Source organism: Garra rufa, chromosome 14, assembly GCF_049309525.1.
Source record: "Garra rufa chromosome 14, GarRuf1.0, whole genome shotgun sequence".
In the NCBI taxonomy this organism is placed as follows: Eukaryota; Metazoa; Chordata; class Actinopteri; order Cypriniformes; family Cyprinidae; genus Garra; species Garra rufa.
Window position 1 is genome coordinate 39,087,642 of NC_133374.1, and position 13,403 is coordinate 39,101,044.

The window sequence follows — 13,403 nt, forward strand, 5'->3', positions numbered from 1 at the left end:
GAGCGCAAATGTCGCAAGCCAAAAATATGGAGCGCTTCACGGATTTGCGTGTCATCCTTTCGCAGGGGCCATGCTAATCTTCTCTGTATCGATCCAATTTTAGTATATGTGCCGCCGTGGCGAGCACAAGACTGCTGGCCCGCTCGAGGTATCTGTACCCCTCGGGTCCCTGCGAGCTCTCGCCAAGGTGGTAGGGCCCAGCGAGCCAAAGCTGCAGTCAGTTAAGGAAACGAACGGCACTTGGATCATTCTACCGAGGGGAGCTGTCTGTTGATTTGTCTTGACCATCTGACACAATGCATCCTATTATTTTAGCAGAAGAACTTTCAAACAAATGCAATGCCAGTCACGGGCTGGCCTTACGGCTTTTGGACTTTTCGACCGGCGGGCAGCAAAGGGTCAGGATAAGCGGACTCTGACCGGGCGCACGCCATGCATCTCTTGGCATCTCCACAAGGTGGCGTAGTGTCACCAATTCTCTTCTTAATTTTTACAAGGGAGCGTTGAAGTGCTCAGGCTAATTGCATTGTGGTTATAAGCGCAGAAGACACACTTCTCCTCGCCCTGCTCTCAAGCTAGGAGTATGACGACAGCCATGTGCTTCGTGAGTTTGTCGCGTGGTGTGATGGAGCTGGGCCGCAATGAAATATCTCTAAAACGCTTTGAGATGGTGAGGGTGTGTGGCGATTTAGAACAAAAACACTCCCACGCTGAAACCTGCGTATACTTACCACACGAGGGCCCACCGAGCAGAGGAGCACAATTGTCGCAAGCCAAAAATATGGAGCGCTTCACGGATTTGCGTGTCATCCTTTCGCAGGGGCCATGCTAATCTTCTCTGTATCGATCCAATTTTAGTATATGTGCCGCCGTGGCGAGCACAAGACTGCTGGTCCGCTCGAGGTATCTGTACCCCTCGGGTCCCTGCGAGCTCTCGCCAAGGTGGTAGGGCCCAGCGAGCCAAAGCTGCAGTCAGTTAAGGAAACGAACGGCACTTGGATCATTCTACCGAGGGGAGCTGTCTGTTGATTTGTCTTGACCATCTGACACAATGCATCCTATTATTTTAGCAGAAGAACTTTCAAACAAATGCAATGCCAGTCACGGGCTGGCCTTGGCTTTTGGACTTTTCGACCGGCGGGCAGCAAAGAGTCAGGATAAGCGGACTCTGACCGGGCGCACGCCATGCATCTCTTGGCATCTCCACAAGGTGGCGTACTGTCACCGATTATCTTCTTAATTTCTATAAGGGAGCGTTGAAGTGCTCAGGCTAATTGCATTGTGGTTATAAGCGCAGAAGACACACTTCTCCTCGCCCTGCTCTCAAGCTCGGAGTATGACGACAGCCATGTGCTTCGTGAGTTTGTCGCGTGGTGTGATGGAGCTGGGCCGCTATGAAATATCTCTAAAACGCTTTGAGATGGTGAGGGTGTCTGGCGATTTAGAACAAAAACGCTCCCACGCTGAAACCTGCGTATACTTACCACACGAGGGCCCACCGAGCAGAGGAGCGCAAATGTCGCAAGCCAAAAATATGGAGCGCTTCACGGATTTGCGTGTCATCCTTTCGCAGGGGCCATGCTAATCTTCTCTGTATCGATCCAATTTTAGTATATGTGCCGCCGTGGCGAGCACAGGACTGCTGGCCCGCTCGAGGTATCTGTACCCCTCGGGTCCCTGCGAGCTCTCGCCAAGGTGGTAGGGCCCAGCGAGCCAAAGCTGCAGTCAGTTAAGGAAACGAATGGCACTTGAATCATTCTACCGAGGGGAGCTGTCTGTTGATTTGTCTTGACCATCTGACACAATGCATCTTATTATTTTAGCAGAAGAACTTTCAAACAAATGCAATGCCAGTCACGGGCTGGCCTTACGGCTTTTGGACTTTTCGACCGGCGGGCAGCAAAGGGTCAGGATAAGCGGACTCTGACCGGGCGCACGCCATGCATCTCTTGGCATCTCCACAAGGTGGCGTACTGTCACCGATTATCTTCTTAATTTCTATAAGGGAGCGTTGAAGTGCTCAGGCTAATTGCATTGTGGTTATAAGCGCAGAAGACACACTTCTCCTCGCCCTGCTCTCAAGCTCGGAGTATGACGACAGCCATGTGCTTCGTGAGTTTGTCACGTGGTGTGATGGAGCTGGGCCGCTATGAAATATCTCTAAAACGCTTTGAGATGGTGAGGGTGTCTGGCGATTTAGAACAAAAACGCTCCCACGCTGAAACCTGCGTATACTTACCACACGAGGGCCCACCGAGCAGAGGAGCGCAAATGTCGCAAGCCAAAAATATGGAGCGCTTCACGGATTTGCGTGTCATCCTTTCGCAGGGGCCATGCTAATCTTCTCTGTATCGATCCAATTTTAGCATATGTGCCGCCGTGGCGAGCACAAGACTGCTGGCCCGCTCGAGGTATCAGTACCCCTCGGGTCCCTGCGAGCTCTCGCCAAGGTGGTAGGGCCCAGCGAGCCAAAGCTGCAGTCAGTTAAGGAAACGAACGGCACTTGAATCATTCTACCGAGGGGAGCTGTCTGTTGATTTGTCTTGACCATCTGACACAATGCATCTTATTATTTTAGCAGAAGAACTTTCAAACAAATGCAATGCCAGTCACGGGCTGGCCTTACGGCTTTTGGACTTTTTGACCGGCGGGCAGCAAAGGATCAGGATAAGCGGACTCTGACCGGGCGCACGCCATGCATCTCTTGGCATCTCCACAAGGTGGCGTACTGTCACCGATTCTCTTCTTAATTTCTATAAGGAAGCGTTGAAGTGCTCAGGCTAATTGCATTGTGGTTATAAGCGCAGAAGACACACTTCTCCTCGCCCTGCTCTCAAGCTCGGAGTATGACGACAGCCATGTGCTTCGTGAGTTTGTCGCGTGGTGTGATGGAGCTGGGCCGCAATGAAATATCTCTAAAACGCTTTGAGATGGTGAGGGTGTCTGGCGATTTAGAACAAAAACGCTCCCACGCTGAAACCTGCATATACTCACCACACGAGGGCCCACCGAGCAGAGGAGCGTAAATGTCGCAAGCCAAAAATATGGAGCGCTTCACGGATTTGCGTGTCATCCTTTCGCAGGGGCCATGCTAATCTTCTCTGCATCGATCCAATTTTAGTATATGTGCTGCACAAGACTGCTGGTCCGCTCGAGGTATCTGTACCCCTCGGGTTCCTGCGAGCTCTCGCCAAGGTGGTAGGGCCCAGCGAGCCAAGGCTGCAGTCAGTTATGGAAACGAACGGCACTTGGATCATTCTACCGAGGGGAGCTGTCTGTTGATTTGTCTTGACCATCTGACACAATGCATCCTATTATTTTAGCAGAAGAACTTTCAAACAAATGCAGTGCCAGTCACGGGCTGGCCTTACGGCTTTTGGACTTTTCGACCGGCGGGCAGCAAAGGGTCAGGATAAGCGGACTCTGACCGGGTGCACGCCATGCATCTCTTGGCATCTCCACAAGGTGGCGTACTGTCACCGATTCTCTTCTTAATTTCTATAAGGGAGCCTTGAAGTGCTCAGGCTAATTGCATTGTGGTTATAAGCGCAGAAGACACACTTCTCCTCGCCCTGCTCTCAAGCTCGGAGTATGACGACAGCCATGTGCTTCGTGAGTTTGTCGCGTGGTGTGATGGAGCTGGGCCGCTATGAAATATCTCTAAAACGCTTTGAGATGGTGAGGGTGTCTGGCGATTTTGAACAAAAACGCTCCCACGCTGAAACCTGCGTATACTTACCACACGAGGGCCCACCGAGCAGAGGAGCGCAAATGTCGCAAGCCAAAAATATGGAGCGCTTCACGGATTTGCGTGTCATCCTTTCGCAGGGGCCATGCTAATCTTCTCTGTATCGATCCAATTTTAGTATATGTGCCGCCGTGGCGAGCACAGGACTGCTGGCCCGCTCGAGGTATCTGTACCCCTCGGGTCCCTGCGAGCTCTCGCCAAGGTGGTAGGGCCCAGCGAGCCAAAGCTGCAGTCAGTTAAGGAAACGAACGGCACTTGAATCATTCTACCGAGGGGAGCTGTCTGTTGATTTGTCTTGACCATCTGACACAATGCATCTTATTATTTTAGCAGAAGAACTTTCAAACAAATGCAATGCCAGTCACGGGCTGGCCTTACGGCTTTTGGACTTTTCGACCGGCGGGCAGCAAAGGGTCAGGATAAGCGGACTCTGACCGGGCGCACGCCATGCATCTCTTGGCATCTCCACAAGGTGGCGTACTGTCACCGATTATCTTCTTAATTTCTATAAGGGAGCGTTGAAGTGCTCAGGCTAATTGCATTGTGGTTATAAGCGCAGAAGACACACTTCTCCTCGCCCTGCTCTCAAGCTCGGAGTATGACGACAGCCATGTGCTTCGTGAGTTTGTCGCGTGGTGTGATGGAGCTGGGCCGCTATGAAATATCTCTAAAACGCTTTGAGATGGTGAGGGTGTCTGGCGATTTAGAACAAAAACGCTCCCACGCTGAAACCTGCGTATACTTACCACACGAGGGCCCACCGAGCAGAGGAGCGCAAATGTCGCAAGCCAAAAATATGGAGCGCTTCACGGATTTGCGTGTCATCCTTTCGCAGGGGCCATGCTAATCTTCTCTGTATCGATCCAATTTTAGTATATGTGCCGCCGTGGCGAGCACAAGACTGCTGGCCCGCTCGAGGTATCTGTACCCCTCGGGTCCCTGCGAGCTCTCGCCAAGGTGGTAGGGCCCAGCGAGCCAAAGCTGCAGTCAGTTAAGGAAACGAACGGCACTTGGATCATTCTACCGAGGGGAGCTGTCTGTTGATTTGTCTTGACCATCTGACACAATGCATCTTATTATTTTAGCAGAAGAACTTTCAAACAAATGCAATGCCAGTCACGGGCTGGCCTTACGGCTTTTGGACTTTTCGACCGGTGGCCAGCAAAGGGTCAGGATAAGCGGACTCTGACCGGGCGCACGCCATGCATCTCTTGGCATCTCCACAAGGTGGCGTACTGTCACCGATTATCTTCTTAATTTCTATAAGGGAGCGTTGAAGTGCTCAGGCTAATTGCATTGTGGTTATAAGCGCAGAAGACACACTTCTCCTCGCCCTGCTCTCAAGCTCGGAGTATGACGACAGCCATGTGCTTCGTGAGTTTGTCGCGTGGTGTGATGGAGCTGGGCCGCTATGAAATATCTCTAAAACGCTTTGAGATGGTGAGGGTGTCTGGCGATTTAGAACAAAAACGCTCCCACGCTGAAACCTGCGTATACTTACCACACGAGGGCCCACCGAGCAGAGGAGCGCAAATGTCGCAAGCCAAAAATATGGAGCGCTTCACGGATTTGCGTGTCATCCTTTCGCAGGGGCCATGCTAATCTTCTCTGTATCGATCCAATTTTAGCATATGTGCCGCCGTGGCGAGCACAAGACTGCTGGCCCGCTCGAGGTATCTGTACGCCTCGGGTCCCTGCGAGCTCTCGCCAAGGTGGTAGGGCCCAGCGAGCCAAAGCTGCAGTCAGTTAAGGAAACGAACGGCACTTGGATCATTCTACCGAGGGGAGCTGTCTGTTGATTTGTCTTGACCATCTGACACAATGCATCCTATTATTTTAGCAGAAGAACTTTCAAACAAATGCAATGCCAGTCACGGGCTGGCCTTACGGCTTTTGGACTTTTCGACCGGCGGGCAGCAAAGGGTCAGGATAAGCGGACTCTGACCGGGCGCACGCCATGCATCTCTTGGCATCTCCACAAGGTGGCGTACTGTCACCGATTCTCTTCTTAATTTTTACAAGGGAGCGTTGAAGTGCTCAGGCTAATTGCATTGTGGTTATAAGCGCAGAAGACACACTTCTCCTCGCCCTGCTCTCAAGCTAGGAGTATGACGACAGCCATGTGCTTCGTGAGTTTGTCGCGTGGTGTGATGGAGCTGGGCCGCAATGAAATATCTCTAAAACGCTTTGAGATGGTGAGGGTGTGTGGCGATTTAGAACAAAAACACTCCCACGCTGAAACCTGCGTATACTTACCACACGAGGGCCCACCGAGCAGAGGAGCACAATTGTCGCAAGCCAAAAATATGGAGCGCTTCACGGATTTGCGTGTCATCCTTTCGCAGGGGCCATGCTAATCTTCTCTGTATCGATCCAATTTTAGTATATGTGCCGCCGTGGCGAGCACAAGACTGCTGGCCCGCTCGAGGTATCTGTACCCCTCGGGTCCCTGCGAGCTCTCGCCAAGGTGGTAGGGCCCAGCGAGCCAAAGCTGCAGTCAGTTAAGGAAACGAACGGCACTTGGATCATTCTACCGAGGGGAGCTGTCTGTTGATTTGTCTTGACCATCTGACACAATGCATCCTATTATTTTAGCAGAAGAACTTTCAAACAAATGCAATGCCAGTCACGGGCTGGCCTTGGCTTTTGGACTTTTCGACCGGCGGGCAGCAAAGGGTCAGGATAAGCGGACTCTGACCGGGCGCACGCCATGCATCTCTTGGCATCTCCACAAGGTGGCGTACTGTCACCGATTCTCTTCTTAATTTTTACAAGGGAGCGTTGAAGTGCTCAGGCTAATTGCATTGTGGTTATAAGCGCAGAAGACACACTTCTCCTCGCCCTGCTCTCAAGCTAGGAGTATGACGACAGCCATGTGCTTCGTGAGTTTGTCGCGTGGTGTGATGGAGCTGGGCCGCAATGAAATATCTCTAAAACGCTTTGAGATGGTGAGGGTGTGTGGCGATTTAGAACAAAAACACTCCCACGCTGAAACCTGCGTATACTTACCACACGAGGGCCCACCGAGCAGAGGAGCACAATTGTCGCAAGCCAAAAAATATGGAGCGCTTCACGGATTTGCGTGTCATCCTTTCGCAGGGGCCATGCTAATCTTCTCTGTATTGATCCAATTTTAGTATATGTGCCGCCGTGGCGAGCACAAGACTGCTGGCCCGCTCGAGGTATCTGTACCCCTCGGGTCCCTGCGAGCTCTCGCCAAGGTGGTAGGGCCCAGCGAGCCAAAGCTGCAGTCAGTTAAGGAAACGAACGGCACTTGGATCATTCTACCGAGGGGAGCTGTCTGTTGATTTGTCTTGACCATCTGACACAATGCATCCTATTATTTTAGCAGAAGAACTTTCAAACAAATGCAATGGCAGTCACAGGCTGGCCTTGGATTTTGCCCTTTTCGACCGGCGGGCAGCAAAGGGTCAGGATAAGCGGACTCTGACCGGGCGCACGCCATGCATCTCTTGGCATCTCCACAAGGTGGCGTACTGTCACCGATTATCTTCTTAATTTCTATAAGGGAGCGTTGAAGTGCTCAGGCTAATTGCATTGTGGTTATAAGCGCAGAAGACACACTTCTCCTCGCCCTGCTCTCAAGCTCGGAGTATGACGACAGCCATGTGCTTCGTGAGTTTGTCGCGTGGTGTGATGGAGCTGGGCCGCTATGAAATATCTCTAAAACGCTTTGAGATGGTGAGGGTGTCTGGCGATTTAGAACAAAAACGCTCCCACGCTGAAACCTGCGTATACTTACCACACGAGGGCCCACCGAGCAGAGGAGCGCAAATGTCGCAAGCCAAAAATATGGGGCGCTTCACGGATTTGCGTGTCATCCTTTCGCAGGGGCCATGCTAATCTTCACTGTATCGATCCAATTTTAGTATATGTGCCGCCGTGGCGAGCACAGGACTGCTGGCCCGCTCGAGGTATCTGTACCCTTCGGGTCCCTGCGAGCTCTCGCCAAGGTGGTAGGGCCCAGCGAGCCAAAGCTGCAGTCAGTTAAGGAAACGAACGGCACTTGAATCATTCTACCGAGGGGAGCTGTCTGTTGATTTGTCTTGACCATCTGACACAATGCATCTTATTATTTTAGCAGAAGAACTTTCAAACAAATGCAATGCCAGTCACGGGCTGGCCTTACGGCTTTTGGACTTTTTGACCGGCGGGCAGCAAAGGGTCAGGATAAGCGGACTCTGACCGGGCGCACGCCATGCATCTCTTGGCATCTCCACAAGGTGGCGTACTGTCACCGATTATCTTCTTAATTTCTATAAGGGAGCGTTGAAGTGCTCAGGCTAATTGCATTGTGGTTATAAGCGCAGAAGACACACTTCTCCTCGCCCTGCTCTCAAGCTCGGAGTATGACGACAGCCATGTGCTTCGTGAGTTTGTCGCGTGGTGTGATGGAGCTGGGCCGCTATGAAATATCTCTAAAACGCTTTGAGATGGTGAGGGTGTCTGGCGATTTAGAACAAAAACGCTCCCACGCTGAAACCTGCGTATACTTACCACACGAGGGCCCACCGAGCAGAGGAGCGCAAATGTCGCAAGCCAAAAATATGGAGCGCTTCACGGATTTGCGTGTCATCCTTTCGCAGGGGCCATGCTAATCTTCTCTGTATCGATCCAATTTTAGTATATGTGCCGCCGTGGCGAGCACAAGACTGCTGGCCCGCTCGAGGTATCTGTACCCCTCGGGTCCCTGCGAGCTCTCGCCAAGGTGGTAGGGCCCAGCGAGCCAAAGCTGCAGTCAGTTAAGGAAACGAACGGCACTTGGATCATTCTACCGAGGGGAGCTGTCTGTTGATTTGTCTTGACCATCTGACACAATGCATCCTATTATTTTAGCAGAAGAACTTTCAAACAAATGCAATGCCAGTCACGGGCTGGCCTTACGGCTTTTGGACTTTTCGACCGGCGGGCAGCAAAGGGTCAGGATAAGCGGACTCTGACCGGGCGCACGCCATGCATCTCTTGGCATCTCCACAAGGTGGCGTAGTGTCACCAATTCTCTTCTTAATTTTTACAAGGGAGCGTTGAAGTGCTCAGGCTAATTGCATTGTGGTTATAAGCGCAGAAGACACACTTCTCCTCGCCCTGCTCTCAAGCTAGGAGTATGACGACAGCCATGTGCTTCGTGAGTTTGTCGCGTGGTGTGATGGAGCTGGGCCGCAATGAAATATCTCTAAAACGCTTTGAGATGGTGAGGGTGTGTGGCGATTTAGAACAAAAACACTCCCACGCTGAAACCTGCGTATACTTACCACACGAGGGCCCACCGAGCAGAGGAGCACAATTGTCGCAAGCCAAAAATATGGAGCGCTTCACGGATTTGCGTGTCATCCTTTCGCAGGGGCCATGCTAATCTTCTCTGTATCGATCCAATTTTAGTATATGTGCCGCCGTGGCGAGCACAGGACTGCTGGCCCGCTCGAGGTATCTGTACCCTTCGGGTCCCTGCGAGCTCTCGCCAAGGTGGTAGGGCCCAGCGAGCCAAAGCTGCAGTCAGTTAAGGAAACGAACGGCACTTGAATCATTCTACCGAGGGGAGCTGTCTGTTGATTTGTCTTGACCATCTGACACAATGCATCTTATTATTTTAGCAGAAGAACTTTCAAACAAATGCAATGCCAGTCACGGGCTGGCCTTACGGCTTTTGGACTTTTTGACCGGCGGGCAGCAAAGGGTCAGGATAAGCGGACTCTGACCGGGCGCACGCCATGCATCTCTTGGCATCTCCACAAGGTGGCGTACTGTCACCGATTATCTTCTTAATTTCTATAAGGGAGCGTTGAAGTGCTCAGGCTAATTGCATTGTGGTTATAAGCGCAGAAGACACACTTCTCCTCGCCCTGCTCTCAAGCTCGGAGTATGACGACAGCCATGTGCTTCGTGAGTTTGTCGCGTGGTGTGATGGAGCTGGGCCGCTATGAAATATCTCTAAAACGCTTTGAGATGGTGAGGGTGTCTGGCGATTTAGAACAAAAACGCTCCCACGCTGAAACCTGCGTATACTTACCACACGAGGGCCCACCGAGCAGAGGAGCGCAAATGTCGCAAGCCAAAAATATGGAGCGCTTCACGGATTTGCGTGTCATCCTTTCGCAGGGGCCATGCTAATCTTCTCTGTATCGATCCAATTTTAGTATATGTGCCGCCGTGGCGAGCACAAGACTGCTGGCCCGCTCGAGGTATCTGTACCCCTCGGGTCCCTGCGAGCTCTCGCCAAGGTGGTAGGGCCCAGCGAGCCAAAGCTGCAGTCAGTTAAGGAAACGAACGGCACTTGGATCATTCTACCGAGGGGAGCTGTCTGTTGATTTGTCTTGACCATCTGACACAATGCATCCTATTATTTTAGCAGAAGAACTTTCAAACAAATGCAATGCCAGTCACGGGCTGGCCTTACGGCTTTTGGACTTTTCGACCGGCGGGCAGCAAAGGGTCAGGATAAGCGGACTCTGACCGGGCGCACGCCATGCATCTCTTGGCATCTCCACAAGGTGGCGTAGTGTCACCAATTCTCTTCTTAATTTTTACAAGGGAGCGTTGAAGTGCTCAGGCTAATTGCATTGTGGTTATAAGCGCAGAAGACACACTTCTCCTCGCCCTGCTCTCAAGCTAGGAGTATGACGACAGCCATGTGCTTCGTGAGTTTGTCGCGTGGTGTGATGGAGCTGGGCCGCAATGAAATATCTCTAAAACGCTTTGAGATGGTGAGGGTGTGTGGCGATTTAGAACAAAAACACTCCCACGCTGAAACCTGCGTATACTTACCACACGAGGGCCCACCGAGCAGAGGAGCACAATTGTCGCAAGCCAAAAATATGGAGCGCTTCACGGATTTGCGTGTCATCCTTTCGCAGGGGCCATGCTAATCTTCTCTGTATCGATCCAATTTTAGTATATGTGCCGCCGTGGCGAGCACAGGACTGCTGGCCCGCTCGAGGTATCTGTACCCCTCGGGTCCCTGCGAGCTCTCGCCAAGGTGGTAGGGCCCAGCGAGCCAAAGCTGCAGTCAGTTAAGGAAACGAATGGCACTTGAATCATTCTACCGAGGGGAGCTGTCTGTTGATTTGTCTTGACCATCTGACACAATGCATCTTATTATTTTAGCAGAAGAACTTTCAAACAAATGCAATGCCAGTCACGGGCTGGCCTTACGGCTTTTGGACTTTTCGACCGGCGGGCAGCAAAGGGTCAGGATAAGCGGACTCTGACCGGGCGCACGCCATGCATCTCTTGGCATCTCCACAAGGTGGCGTACTGTCACCGATTATCTTCTTAATTTCTATAAGGGAGCGTTGAAGTGCTCAGGCTAATTGCATTGTGGTTATAAGCGCAGAAGACACACTTCTCCTCGCCCTGCTCTCAAGCTCGGAGTATGACGACAGCCATGTGCTTCGTGAGTTTGTCGCGTGGTGTGATGGAGCTGGGCCGCTATGAAATATCTCTAAAACGCTTTGAGATGGTGAGGGTGTCTGGCGATTTAGAACAAAAACGCTCCCACGCTGAAACCTGCGTATACTTACCACACGAGGGCCCACCGAGCAGAGGAGCGCAAATGTCGCAAGCCAAAAATATGGAGCGCTTCACGGATTTGCGTGTCATCCTTTCGCAGGGGCCATGCTAATCTTCTCTGTATCGATCCAATTTTAGCATATGTGCCGCCGTGGCGAGCACAAGACTGCTGGCCCGCTCGAGGTATCAGTACCCCTCGGGTCCCTGCGACCTCTCGCCAAGGTGGTAGGGCCCAGCGAGCCAAAGCTGCAGTCAGTTAAGGAAACGAACGGCACTTGAATCATTCTACCGAGGGGAGCTGTCTGTTGATTTGTCTTGACCATCTGACACAATGCATCTTATTATTTTAGCAGAAGAACTTTCAAACAAATGCAATGCCAGTCACGGGCTGGCCTTACGGCTTTTGGACTTTTTGACCGGCGGGCAGCAAAGGATCAGGATAAGCGGACTCTGACCGGGCGCACGCCATGCATCTCTTGGCATCTCCACAAGGTGGCGTACTGTCACCGATTCTCTTCTTAATTTCTATAAGGAAGCGTTGAAGTGCTCAGGCTAATTGCATTGTGGTTATAAGCGCAGAAGACACACTTCTCCTCGCCCTGCTCTCAAGCTCGGAGTATGACGACAGCCATGTGCTTCGTGAGTTTGTCGCGTGGTGTGATGGAGCTGGGCCGCAATGAAATATCTCTAAAACGCTTTGAGATGGTGAGGGTGTCTGGCGATTTAGAACAAAAACGCTCCCACGCTGAAACCTGCATATACTCACCACACGAGGGCCCACCGAGCAGAGGAGCGTAAATGTCGCAAGCCAAAAATATGGAGCGCTTCACGGATTTGCGTGTCATCCTTTCGCAGGGGCCATGCTAATCTTCTCTGCATCGATCCAATTTTAGTATATGTGCTGCACAAGACTGCTGGTCCGCTCGAGGTATCTGTACCCCTCGGGTTCCTGCGAGCTCTCGCCAAGGTGGTAGGGCCCAGCGAGCCAAGGCTGCAGTCAGTTATGGAAACGAACGGCACTTGGATCATTCTACCGAGGGGAGCTGTCTGTTGATTTGTCTTGACCATCTGACACAATGCATCCTATTATTTTAGCAGAAGAACTTTCAAACAAATGCAGTGCCAGTCACGGGCTGGCCTTACGGCTTTTGGACTTTTCGACCGGCGGGCAGCAAAGGGTCAGGATAAGCGGACTCTGACCGGGTGCACGCCATGCATCTCTTGGCATCTCCACAAGGTGGCGTACTGTCACCGATTCTCTTCTTAATTTCTATAAGGGAGCCTTGAAGTGCTCAGGCTAATTGCATTGTGGTTATAAGCGCAGAAGACACACTTCTCCTCGCCCTGCTCTCAAGCTCGGAGTATGACGACAGCCATGTGCTTCGTGAGTTTGTCGCGTGGTGTGATGGAGCTGGGCCGCTATGAAATATCTCTAAAACGCTTTGAGATGGTGAGGGTGTCTGGCGATTTTGAACAAAAACGCTCCCACGCTGAAACCTGCGTATACTTACCACACGAGGGCCCACCGAGCAGAGGAGCGCAAATGTCGCAAGCCAAAAATATGGAGCGCTTCACGGATTTGCGTGTCATCCTTTCGCAGGGGCCATGCTAATCTTCTCTGTATCGATCCAATTTTAGTATATGTGCCGCCGTGGCGAGCACAGGACTGCTGGCCCGCTCGAGGTATCTGTACCCCTCGGGTCCCTGCGAGCTCTCGCCAAGGTGGTAGGGCCCAGCGAGCCAAAGCTGCAGTCAGTTAAGGAAACGAACGGCACTTGAATCATTCTACCGAGGGGAGCTGTCTGTTGATTTGTCTTGACCATCTGACACAATGCATCTTATTATTTTAGCAGAAGAACTTTCAAACAAATGCAATGCCAGTCACGGGCTGGCCTTACGGCTTTTGGACTTTTCGACCGGCGGGCAGCAAAGGGTCAGGATAAGCGGACTCTGACCGGGCGCACGCCATGCATCTCTTGGCATCTCCACAAGGTGGCGTACTGTCACCGATTATCTTCTTAATTTCTATAAGGGAGCGTTGAAGTGCTCAGGCTAATTGCATTGTGGTTATAAGCGCAGAAGACACACTTCTCCTCGCCCTGCTCTCAAGCTCGGAGTATGACGACAG

General features: G+C 51.9%; 16 non-coding genes and 2 pseudogenes across 16 annotated transcripts; all 18 read right to left on the reverse strand.

The window, feature by feature from the left end:
- Window positions 1-20: 20 nt before the first annotated feature.
- On the reverse strand, window positions 21-127 carry LOC141285839 (U6 spliceosomal RNA). The gene has a single exon (XR_012338964.1). It is a non-coding gene; the product is annotated as a U6 spliceosomal RNA (small nuclear RNA).
- Window positions 128-775: 648 nt separating this feature from the next.
- LOC141285840 (U6 spliceosomal RNA) lies at window positions 776-882 on the reverse strand. The gene has a single exon (XR_012338965.1). It is a non-coding gene; the product is annotated as a U6 spliceosomal RNA (small nuclear RNA).
- Window positions 883-1,528: 646 nt separating this feature from the next.
- On the reverse strand, window positions 1,529-1,635 carry LOC141285841 (U6 spliceosomal RNA). The gene has a single exon (XR_012338966.1). It is a non-coding gene; the product is annotated as a U6 spliceosomal RNA (small nuclear RNA).
- Window positions 1,636-2,283: 648 nt separating this feature from the next.
- On the reverse strand, window positions 2,284-2,390 carry LOC141285770 (U6 spliceosomal RNA). Its single transcript, XR_012338894.1, has one exon. It is a non-coding gene; the product is annotated as a U6 spliceosomal RNA (small nuclear RNA).
- Window positions 2,391-3,038: 648 nt separating this feature from the next.
- Window positions 3,039-3,135, reverse strand: LOC141285570 (U6 spliceosomal RNA; annotated as a pseudogene).
- Window positions 3,136-3,783: 648 nt separating this feature from the next.
- Window positions 3,784-3,890, reverse strand: LOC141285842 (U6 spliceosomal RNA). The gene has a single exon (XR_012338967.1). It is a non-coding gene; the product is annotated as a U6 spliceosomal RNA (small nuclear RNA).
- A 648-nt stretch (window positions 3,891-4,538) lies between these two features.
- On the reverse strand, window positions 4,539-4,645 carry LOC141285843 (U6 spliceosomal RNA). Its single transcript, XR_012338968.1, has one exon. It is a non-coding gene; the product is annotated as a U6 spliceosomal RNA (small nuclear RNA).
- A 648-nt stretch (window positions 4,646-5,293) lies between these two features.
- On the reverse strand, window positions 5,294-5,400 carry LOC141285771 (U6 spliceosomal RNA). Its single transcript, XR_012338895.1, has one exon. It is a non-coding gene; the product is annotated as a U6 spliceosomal RNA (small nuclear RNA).
- A 648-nt stretch (window positions 5,401-6,048) lies between these two features.
- LOC141285844 (U6 spliceosomal RNA) lies at window positions 6,049-6,155 on the reverse strand. The gene has a single exon (XR_012338969.1). It is a non-coding gene; the product is annotated as a U6 spliceosomal RNA (small nuclear RNA).
- A 647-nt stretch (window positions 6,156-6,802) lies between these two features.
- Window positions 6,803-6,909, reverse strand: LOC141286074 (U6 spliceosomal RNA). Its single transcript, XR_012339198.1, has one exon. It is a non-coding gene; the product is annotated as a U6 spliceosomal RNA (small nuclear RNA).
- A 646-nt stretch (window positions 6,910-7,555) lies between these two features.
- LOC141285564 (U6 spliceosomal RNA) lies at window positions 7,556-7,662 on the reverse strand. Its single transcript, XR_012338692.1, has one exon. It is a non-coding gene; the product is annotated as a U6 spliceosomal RNA (small nuclear RNA).
- A 648-nt stretch (window positions 7,663-8,310) lies between these two features.
- On the reverse strand, window positions 8,311-8,417 carry LOC141285847 (U6 spliceosomal RNA). The gene has a single exon (XR_012338971.1). It is a non-coding gene; the product is annotated as a U6 spliceosomal RNA (small nuclear RNA).
- Window positions 8,418-9,065: 648 nt separating this feature from the next.
- LOC141285848 (U6 spliceosomal RNA) lies at window positions 9,066-9,172 on the reverse strand. The gene has a single exon (XR_012338972.1). It is a non-coding gene; the product is annotated as a U6 spliceosomal RNA (small nuclear RNA).
- Window positions 9,173-9,820: 648 nt separating this feature from the next.
- LOC141285849 (U6 spliceosomal RNA) lies at window positions 9,821-9,927 on the reverse strand. The gene has a single exon (XR_012338973.1). It is a non-coding gene; the product is annotated as a U6 spliceosomal RNA (small nuclear RNA).
- Window positions 9,928-10,575: 648 nt separating this feature from the next.
- LOC141285850 (U6 spliceosomal RNA) lies at window positions 10,576-10,682 on the reverse strand. The gene has a single exon (XR_012338975.1). It is a non-coding gene; the product is annotated as a U6 spliceosomal RNA (small nuclear RNA).
- A 648-nt stretch (window positions 10,683-11,330) lies between these two features.
- LOC141285772 (U6 spliceosomal RNA) lies at window positions 11,331-11,437 on the reverse strand. The gene has a single exon (XR_012338896.1). It is a non-coding gene; the product is annotated as a U6 spliceosomal RNA (small nuclear RNA).
- Window positions 11,438-12,085: 648 nt separating this feature from the next.
- LOC141285571 (U6 spliceosomal RNA) lies at window positions 12,086-12,182 on the reverse strand (annotated as a pseudogene).
- Window positions 12,183-12,830: 648 nt separating this feature from the next.
- Window positions 12,831-12,937, reverse strand: LOC141285851 (U6 spliceosomal RNA). The gene has a single exon (XR_012338976.1). It is a non-coding gene; the product is annotated as a U6 spliceosomal RNA (small nuclear RNA).
- Between the last annotated feature and the right edge of the window lie 466 nt (window positions 12,938-13,403).